This window comes from Canis aureus, chromosome 13 (genome assembly GCF_053574225.1).
Source record: "Canis aureus isolate CA01 chromosome 13, VMU_Caureus_v.1.0, whole genome shotgun sequence".
Classification (NCBI taxonomy): Eukaryota; Metazoa; Chordata; class Mammalia; order Carnivora; family Canidae; genus Canis; species Canis aureus.
Window position 1 is genome coordinate 53,599,863 of NC_135623.1, and position 10,695 is coordinate 53,610,557.

The 10,695-nt window shown below is 36.6% G+C and overlaps 1 long non-coding RNA gene across 2 annotated transcripts in view; it reads left to right on the forward strand.

The window, feature by feature from the left end:
* Positions 1 to 10,230, forward strand: part of LOC144282527 (uncharacterized) — a 33,316-nt gene extending 23,086 nt beyond the window's left edge. The window contains exon 3 of one of the 2 annotated variants that reach the window (XR_013350998.1): positions 9,917 to 10,230. This is a non-coding gene — a long non-coding RNA (uncharacterized LOC144282527). The remainder of the gene's footprint in view (positions 1 to 9,916) is intronic. The other variant, XR_013350997.1, reaches the window with a different exon arrangement.
* The last annotated feature ends 465 nt before the right edge of the window (positions 10,231 to 10,695 follow it).

Consider the following 10,695-nt stretch of genomic DNA (forward strand, 5'->3'; position numbering starts at 1 on the left):
GTGACAGACTTTGTTACATGTAAAAAGAAAAATCAGCTTCAGAACATTTCAAATGTGTTGGCTGAACAGATATAAACAAAAAAAGATTGGCATCCTCATAGCTATATTTTATGTATTCAAAAGCCCCTTTCCATTCATGGGGAAAAAACCCAGAGTTCATTATGTATTTATGAAAAACAAAATTACCTATTCATAAAAATCAAAAGCAATATGTTTTGCTTATATCAACGGGTAAAATTAATACAACTTTTCCTATAATAGCTCATTTGCTCTGACATGATTTTGAATATCAGAACAAAATGTCAAGAAGAGTTATAAATTGGAATAAGAGATAAAATTCTTCAAGTAAATTGTTTTCTCTATAGAGTCATAGGAATCAATTATTTATTATTCATAAAAATGTTAGCACTTCTAATTTATACACGGGCTTTCATTTTTACTTATTGATTCACCTACAGGGCATGCCCCTACTGTAAACATAAAGGTACATTATTATTATTGCTGGCACTACCTATTAATAACTTGATATTGGAGCTGTGCTTCCAGTGACATGTTTAATCTGCTTTTGATTAAAACAAGCATTCAGTTATTCTTGGATACTATTTCCTTGAATCATAGTTTTAAATATTAGGAGCAACAACCTGATTCTTCTTTCTCTTATATGCTTTTGTATTTGTCCCTGTCATAAAAATAACTGGAGGTGTATTAACTTCATGGTGGTCAGTCTTCCAGGTATCAGTCCTCCCTTGCTAGAACAGCAAAAGGATGGGAAAGGCAACTTCCTACCAATGAGATAGCCCTTGATAGGATTATTCAATTTCTGAACTTGCTGCTGCTACCAAGGCTGTTAATTAGTACCAACTATGACAGCTTGTGGCATGATTGGACTCTTGTTCAACACAAATAATCATTAGCTGCTAATGACTTTAAATCATTGTGAACAAGGCAGAGACTGACCTTATAACCTAAATGTTCCAAGGGATGCTTAAAAGTTATGAGGTCTCTGGGATCCTTGGGTGGCTCAGTGGTTTAGCGCCTGCCTTCGGCCCAGGGCGTGATCCTGGAGTCCCAGAATCGAGTCCCACGTTGAGCTCCCTAGATGGAGCCTGCTTCTCCTTCTGCCTGTGTCTCTGTCTCTCTCTCTGTCTGTGCCTCTCATGAATAAATTCATAAAAATCTTAAAAAAAAAAAAGTTATGAGGTCTCTTGTAACGGGTAGAGCTAGGTGTCTGTACTGGAGAGCTGGGATTTTTTTCTTAGCCACAGAAATGATTTCTTTGAACAAATATATAAGATATTGGAGTCTCGATTTACTCAATTTAAAAATAAATGTTTTACCTGATGTAGGATATTTTGTGTACAGAATTGTTGCCATACAAAAAAGCCAAGTAGGAAATGCATGAAGTATTTCCTATGGATTCTGTGTGCACCTTTGTGAGTTTTTGGAAATGTTACTTTTATTTTTCTTTCCATACAGAGTAGCATAGTTAGTTCTTTCCCATTATCTGTAGATAACGAGTGACTTAAGACTAGTTTGGCTGAAAGTTGAATGAATCAGGGGAAAATGAAAAATGCCTCCTTCAAAGCATTATGGAAATTATTTATTTACTTATTTATTTATTTGAAAATTTTTAAGAAGAATGATTTGGAGATGTAGTTCTTTATATATTTTACATGTATTTAATATTTTATATAACAGTTATTGAATCTATATACATCGCAATATCCAGAGACAGACCTATAAGAATGACTCTAAAACACACCAGAATTAAAAAGAGCAGAGATTTGATTTATCAAGACAAAATTTCCAAGGTAGCATAAGGAATAAAAAAAATAATAATGTAAGAAATATAAAAATATACAATAAATAAAATATCCGAGGCTTCTAAATGGCATTGCTAAATAACCTTATTATAGCATTGCTAGATGCTTTAGTTGTTAAATTCTTAGAGCATATAACTCATGCTGAGCCAGGAATAAGAGTCTTAGGTTCCATTTTTATATATATAAAATGGATATAATACAAATATAAAAATATACAATAAATAAAATATCCCAGGCCTCTCGATGGCATTGCTAAATAACCTTATTATAGCATTACTAGATGCTTTAGTTGTTAAATTCTTAGAGCATATGACTCAGCATGGGCCAGGAATAAGACTCCTAGGTTTCATTTTTATTGTATTTGCCACTTGCTTGTTGCTTACAGTATTGCAAATAGTTGCTGCCCAGAACCTCTCAAAGATGGGTGATTATTGCCATTATACCAATGGTGACACCAGAGACACAGTGTTGTCCCTGACATGTCAGTAGCCAATGGATGGTATATACATCACTGAACAATACACATGTATCTTCCCAAATGCAATTTTGTTTCCAGGCAAGCATAATTGCTACTCTGGCTTTGCTAAGATTCCTTATAAATTTGTGCTTAGCGAGAGATTATAATTTATGGGATTAATTTAGCAATTATTAGTTTCAACTGGAAGATAACATGGGACAAATAAAAGTGGAATAATTTGGAAATTTGCCTAGCTTCTTTTGGAATGACAGCTTAGGAAGAGTTAGAGATGGGAAATGAGTCCTAGGTTTTTCAGAATTGGAGTCAATGATTTTGATATTTTTGAATGAAAGTCAGGCTTAGGATTTTGGTAACATCAAATGTGTGTTCTCAGCTTCGAGTGTGTCATCCTAATTGGCTCAACTGAGCTGTAGCTTTTCTTTACTGGGTAAATTCTGCTTATGACAAGAAGATGCATAATATAGTAGTAAAAACTTATATTTATTGGGTGTCTTCCATGTCCCGAGAATTTGGCTAGGTATTTTCACATATATTATCTCATTTTCACAAAAACACAGTTCACATTGGAGAAATTAAAAGCAAAATGTCAATGTGTCTCAAATCTCATGAAGCATGGGGCTGATCTTTGGCAAAACTGTCACTGTTGATTTTTGGTCTTCCTGGGCTCCCTTTTTCTGGATCTTTTCCTAAATTCTTGCCCCATGAATACCAGTTCTAAAGCAAGTATATGGTACTGGCCATTTGCATGCTATGAATATATAAACAATATCAAAAAAGAAAAATCCAAGAAGTTTTAATGTTAATGTATAAATAAGAGCAATATCTTATTTTAGGATAAAGCCCTGAGTGCTCCCAAATGCACAAGGATCTGGAATTCTCTGAGATATTGAGACGGAGAATCACGGGGACTGACAAAAACTGAAGGTTATTATTGGGCCTGGGGTAAAAAAATGCAGTTTCCTTGGTTATGGGTAAAATGATGGAATCACAGTCCCAGAAATATTCTGTAGAGTTACTTTATTATTGTTACAATCCCCAGGATGAAAGTTATAATAGTGGACGTCTAAATTAGTGGCAAATCAAAGAGCAAAAACATTTTTTGCATTTCTTCTTCTTCCATGAAGCAACCCTAATATATATGTTCTTGTGTGTGTGAATGTGTATCCCCATGTCTGTATGCCTGTGTCCGTGAGCTTTTGTCTGTACACCGGTGTGCATGTGTGAGTTAGAAAGCAAAAGTACAAATAATACAGAAGATCACGATGGTTGTCACTGAGTGATAATTCTCCAGTAAAAGAGAAATTTTATTATGCTTCCACCTGCCTGCGGATAAATCCACATCAAGTAGGATTCGTAGAAGAAAAACAAAGCAGTCAAATGAAGTTATGGGTGTGAAAGACAGGGAAGGAAAAATGAAGAAAAAAAATCATCCTGAAACTGTCAGTTTCAGGCCAGGGAAATGTGATCAGAGTCATAAAAAAGTCGAAGATGTAACCAAGCCACAGGTCTAACGTGATAACTGGATGCTTGATAAATCTAGCTGGAGCCTATTTCTATCTGTGAATTGAGGATAATCTTTGAGGAGAAAGATGGGCCTTCTGACTGCTTAGATTCTTCTTCTAGGATCGGCACTATAATCCAGGTCAATTAAAGGAAATTGGCAGAGCTTCCCTGGTGAAAACAAAAGCAGGTTTTCATGCAACAATGTGCTGTAGGTTAAGTAATGGACTCTTGGTTCCTTGGGACAGGATGTACTACTGGATACGTGCTAGGGTCATTACAGAGAGAGCTTGAAGCATCCACCAGGGTTATAGGCAACAGTTATTAAATCCATTTCCTAGGTTAGGTTCTCCAAGGTTCATCACAGGCCTCCTTCCTGAGGTGACCTGATTCTTCTGCCGTGAATGTATGGTGTGACTTGCAAAGCCTCTCGGTATAACAGTACACTCTTTTCACTATTGTCTTTTTCTCTGGTGCTGGGCATTTTTCCCAGCTGGCTCTTATTTGGCTCTTGAGAAATCAAATCCTGTCCTGGCTTTGTGTGTATCAACCCTACTGCTTTAATGTTTTATTATTATTATTTAATATTTATGGATGTGACATCATAGTCATCGTGTGTCCATTGCCAACTTCCTTAACTTCATTTTGACAGTCTCTACCCACAGGGCTACGTCTACTCTGAGAAAAAAAGGTGCAGCTTTCAGAGAGCACTTCCGCGAGATATCCTTAGTAGGTTGCTAATTAGCATGTTTTCTCTGCATCATTTTGGATGGTCTCAGCTTGTTTTCAGCTTTTCTGCAGCATGCATTATTTTTGCCTCTCTTAAAACATACCATTAAATTTCACTTCATGTAACTACATCTGGAAAGAAAATATCAATCATTTCCCAGTAATTAAATGTGGCTACTTCACTGCTGATTTACTATCTGATAAAATCTCAGAATTTCCTTGAGCATTATTCTAGAATCTAGCCGGTGAGAAGTGTTATCACAGATACTCAAAAGTTTTGTGGTAAATCTAATGAGATCTCATGATAATTTTGGTGATACCTTATTAAAACTCCCTGTAGTATAATTAGGCCCCACTATCCCACATTTAATTGAGGGGAGGAAATTCTGAACTGTAACGTCAACAGCTGCAACCACTTTATGAAAATGTTAAGACAGTTAGTAAAGCCAAAACAGATACAGATTACTATTATGTAAATCATAAATTTACATACAGCCCCACATACACATACATATACACAGACATATACACATCTGCAGCAGATCAGTTTGCCTTCAAACAGAGATGTGGCTGGGTGACACCTCCATCTACCTTACCATCAAGTCTCACATATATATCAACATTTTCTCCCCTCCCATGTCCTCTGTTGTACTGGTCTGTGGAGAGCTGACCCATCCCCAGCATTCTCACCTCAGATTGACTTGTCTGTCCATTATGATTTTCTTCATTGGAAAGTTCTGTCCTGTTCCCACCATAACTCCTAGAATGACTTTCCCCTACATTTGAAGTCACAAGGCTATAAAACTTGCTCCAGAGAGTGCTAGGGGCAGCAGAAACCTCACCTATTCTGAAGTCCAAACCACTAGGCACGGAACCAGCTTCTGAAAGCCAATTTACTCTCCACCCTTGCGCAAGAAATATATATTCCATAACACCTGGCAATCATAGAATTCACTGGGATGCACTGAAGACTGAGCGCATCCCAGTGAATTGTGTAAAGAGTTTTTCACCTGTTGATGAAATAAGGAAAATGCTAAAAATCTCTGATATTAATTTTTAAAGATTTATTTATTTATTTTAAAGAGCATGAGTGCAGGGAGGGGCAGAGGGAGAGGGAGGGAGGGAGGGAGGGAGGGAGGAATGGAAAGGGGGAGAGAGAGAAAGAAGCAGACTCCCACTGAGTGTGGAGACCAATGCAAGCCTTGATCCCATAACACTGAGATCATGCCCTGAGCTGAAACCAAGAGTCCAATGCATGACTGACTGAACCACCAGGTGCCCCTCTAGATATCATTTTCAACTGAAAATTTTATGGAGATAAATTATAAATGCAATTGGAAGAAATAATACAGAGAGATCTTTTGCACACTTTGCCCAACTTCCTCCAGGGTTGACATTTTGTAAAACTTAAAGTATAATATCACAATCGAGATTCTAATATTGATTCGATCCACTCAATCTTATTCAGATTTCCTTTTATTTGCATTTGTGCGTATGTAAGTTCTATACATACAGTTTTATCACCTGTGTAAGTTTGTGTATAAACCACTACAGTCAAGATACCGACTCTTGCTGCTTTAATTAGTGTATCCACCTCCCACTTTCCTCTTCATGCCCCATCCCTAACTCTTGGGAACCATTAATCTATCCTCCACTTTTAAATTTCTGTTATTTCCAAAAATGTTATAGAAATGAAATAAGACCTTTTGGGATTTGTTTTTTTTTTTTTTCCACTCAGTATAATTCCCTGGAGAGCCATCTCAATTGTTATATATCAAAAATTCATTCCTTTTCTTTTCTAAGTAGATTCCATAGTATATTATGCAATAAAGCTTGGTTAGCCATTCACTTATTGAAGAATGTCTGGGCTGATGCTAGTTTTGGCTATGATCAAATAAAGCTGCTATGATCATTTACATACAGGGCTTTTGTGAACATAAGTTTACATTTTATCTGATTAATTAATTAATAAATTATGAGTTGAATTTATTATTAATGTCTGAGTTGAGAGCTGAAGGGTAGAATAAAAACCTGGTAGTTCAATTACTGTGTTATATGGTAAGATGCACGTTCAGTTTTTATAGAAACTGCCAAAGTGTTTTCCAGAATGACCATATCATTTTTACACTCCCTCCAGCCATGTATGAATGATCCCATGTCTCCAGTTTCTCCATATCCTTGCCAACATTTAGTTTTGTTAACTATTTATTTTAGCTATTTTTGTAAGTGTATGGTGATACCTTGTGGCATTAATTTGCATTTCCCTAGTGGCTCATGATATTGAACATCTTTACTTTTGCTTATTTGCCATCTGTGTACCATTTTCAGGGAAATATCTGTTCATGTTTTTTGTCCACTTTCTAACTGATTTTTTTTACTGTTGAATTCTGAGACACTTTGTATATTCTAGATATAGTCCTTTGTCAGATTTGTTGTTTGTAAATATTTTATCCCAGTCTGTAGCTTGCCATTTCATCTTCTTCACAAGCACTTTCTCAGAGCAACAGTTTTGATTTCTGGATGTCATTTTAACAATGTTGTGAGTGAGGCCAGAAGGAAAACATTAGTGTCTATTATTTAAAGATGATCATCAAGATATGGGTTAAAATGCAAAGTCTACAGAAATCATAGTCCTATATCTAGTTTAGTTTACAGATAATAACAGTAGTTGGAAAATAAGGTATGTGAGGGTATGTTGTAATACATAGTTATCTATGAATTCATTATTCATCCAATGAATAATTACTGAGTGAGAATTATGTGTCAGGGCCTATGATGGTGATGCAATAGGATTTAAATCATAAGAATGTATAATTAAAACTTAGATAAGAACTCTGAAGTAATGGAATATTGTACAGTAAGAACATTTAACAGAGAAACTAAAATTCCTCTTAGGAAATAATGCCTGAGTTGAGAGCTGAAGGATGAGTAAGGGCCAACTGGATAAGGAGTAGGGGAGGATGATAGAAGTGGAGGTGACAGATGGGGAGATATGCTGTTCTCAAAGGAGGTGCCACAGTGCAGAGACCCTACAGTAGGGGGGAACATGGGCAGCAGCGGAATGAAAAAAATGGCAGCCATAAGGTACGTAGTTGACGGCCAAATGATGCAAGAATGGGTTAGAACTTGATCTTTATTCTGACAACTATTCTAAGACTTGGTAAGTTTTATGAGGGAGAAGCGAATTAAGTGATCAAACTTGCATTCTGAAAAACATACTCTAACTGCTATATAGAATGAGGAATGGAAGCAGTGGGAGAGGCATGGGCTCACAGCTAAGAAGCTTCTGTGGTTGTACAGGTAAATGTTAGTGGTGATTTGAACTGAGATGCTTATGATATGTTCTTCATAAGGTTTTTAAAGGGCTGATAGTCAACCTCAGACAAAGAAATTAAAGATAAAATTTGGGCTGCATTTTGTAGAATTGAGTGTTTATAGAATTGGGTGGACCTCCCTTTAGATACATACATAATGGAAAGACTACTGTAGGAGCAGTTTCTTCTCTGGAAAGGGACAAGGACAACTATTTATCTGCCTTTAGGGCTGAATCTAGAAGCTCCTGTACTTTGTCTTGCCACTTAGAGCTGAGTGGCACTCTATTCCAATAAGTTTTATGAAGCTTATTTTCCCCCTTCTACCTAAACCATTTGTAGATCTAGGACCCAAAACCAAAATGGCCTGAGTATTTCTTTTAAGACCTAAGTCATAAGAAAGGAAGTATGTTAAAAAAAAATAAAAGATGAGAAGAGAAAAGGTAAGAAAATCTAAGGGAGTAAGAGACAAAAAAGGGAGAGAGGGGAATATAATCAAAGTTTGTGACAAATAAGAATGAAGAAAAAAGGTTGCATATGGCAGGGCGTGCCATCCATTATTAGTTGGTGTTTCCTTACTGACAGAGTTTCCCATGTGAGTATAGCTCCCTTTCTCTAGCCATAATTGGTAGCAAGGCTGCTATTTGTGTGGAGGAAGAGTGTAGCAACCCAAATTGCAAAATTGGAGCCAACTACCAGGGAGCCTTGGAAGCTAGAAAGGGTCCATGATAAAAAAAACAGCAATTATGTTTTAAAAGCCAATGGACGGATGGGGCATGGGTGGATGAAAGCACACCTTTAACATGAACCAAGAAGGAAATTTTACTCTAAATTCACAGAGTCATATTTCCAAGTGTACTCAAAACATTTGGTGCCTGTGTTTGTTTATACTTGGAATATCATATTTTTTTGTTTGTATGTTTTAATAAAGAGCTTGAAGAGAAAAGAATCACCTCTAAAGCTTTGGGATGGCAAATAGATCTTATAAAACATTCTTCAATAATCTAAGTATAAATGATATTCAAAAGCACATAGATCAAATTTTTCAAACTATCAAGTAAAATAAAAACGAAACAAATATGTAATGAACAGGAATATGTTATTCTTATTAAATATTTCAAAATTTCTCTCAATATACAGAAAGTCCCCAACCCCAGTTGTGTTTGTTGTGTTTACCTGTCTGTCTCAAGGTTAAAAGGAAATAAAAGGACCGCTCCATGGATCTAAGTGACAAATTAAATCTGATTTGTTTTGGATATATATTAATAAATATGTATCCAAGAGGTCAATTTAGCTCTAGTGGCTTAGGCTGCTAAGTGTAGTCACTTTGCTCACAGAGAAACTATCTAGTTTACTTGGCAAGTTCAGAAGGATTCATTTTTTATATTGTTGGCTTTTAGAAAATTTTGGTCACCATACTCACATTCTAATTCTAGCTATGGGAGAGATTGGCAGTGCTTTAGGGCAGTAGGGGCAGCTGGCATCAAGAGAAAACATGCTGAAATGCTCAGGATGGCATTTAAGGAGTAATTGCAGTTATGAATGGCTCTCGCAGGTAGTGTCAATGCAGATTTGCCTCTATGAATATGACCACTTTTTTATGCTTGGAAAATTCAGGAAGATGTTTTCATCTCAGATGAACACATTTTGCATGACTCCTTTTTATATTCTATTGAGGCAGATTCTTTTGGAAATTGTACCCTAAAAGATATCCACAGACTGGCATTGATCAAGTGGTTGCACATATTAGCTATTCCCTCTACAAAGTGTTATAGGACCAGATTCTCTCTCTTATACTATTAAATGGAAGAAAGAGGAAAACGTCTGAAGAGAGGAAAATCACAGAAAGAAAAGTATAAACTAATTATATTTTTTCTCCTTCATCTCATCCATCTCTTTGAGATGGTATTAGATTTATAAATGATGAATCCTTTGCTCACAATACTATTTTACCTTGAAAATTCTACTCTATTTTATAAACAGTTATCTAATTTTGGGGAATTTTCTGATAGCACAGTGTCCTGTTTCTTGGTTGCTCCCCAATTTTCTAAAATGTAACCAGTTTGTTTTCCAAGGACAGGTGAAAAATTGTCCAAGGAAGAATTTATCAATATGGGAAACTCTCCCAAGATAAAGGACCCTGAGAGTTGATGCCATCATACAGTTGGAAGTTGCTGTTAAAAGCTTGAGGAAAATGATGGTTCATGTTAAGTGAAGTGGAATGCCAAATGCTGTGTGACAGACAATGAAGAAGGGATCAAAGGCTGATGAAGTAGATGTACTACATAAGGCTAGAAAGCCCACCTGATGACTACATTCTAAAGGAAGTCCCAGACTTAAAAAATAAATAAATAAAGTTGCTTGGCTGGCTCAGTTAGTAAAGCATGACTCTTGAGTTATGAGTTCGAGTCCCAGGTTGGGAATAGAAATTACCTAAAAATAAAATCTTCAGAGGCACCTGGGTGACTCAGTCAAGTGTCCAACTCTCAATTTTGGCTTCAGTCATGATCTCAGGGTCATGAGAGTGAGCCCTGCGTGCAGGCTCTGTCCTGGGTGAGGAGCCTGCTTAAGATTCTCTCTTTCTTCCTCCCTCTGCCCCTCCCCACTGCCTTCGCAATCTCTGTCTCTTTCACTTAAAAAAAAGTCCCAGGGGACCCTGCATTTATTAAAGCAGCTTTGGCAGGAAGCAGCAACATTATAGAAAAGCTTCATGGTGGTTGTGCTTCATAGACCAGAGTTGATGGTAGAAGTTGCCTTAATCAACAGGGATTGATAGGATCCCAAAATAACAAAGGCTAATTATTAAGCGCCAAATGCTAGTTGGGCCTACTTACTGTAAAGAGCAGCAGGGCTA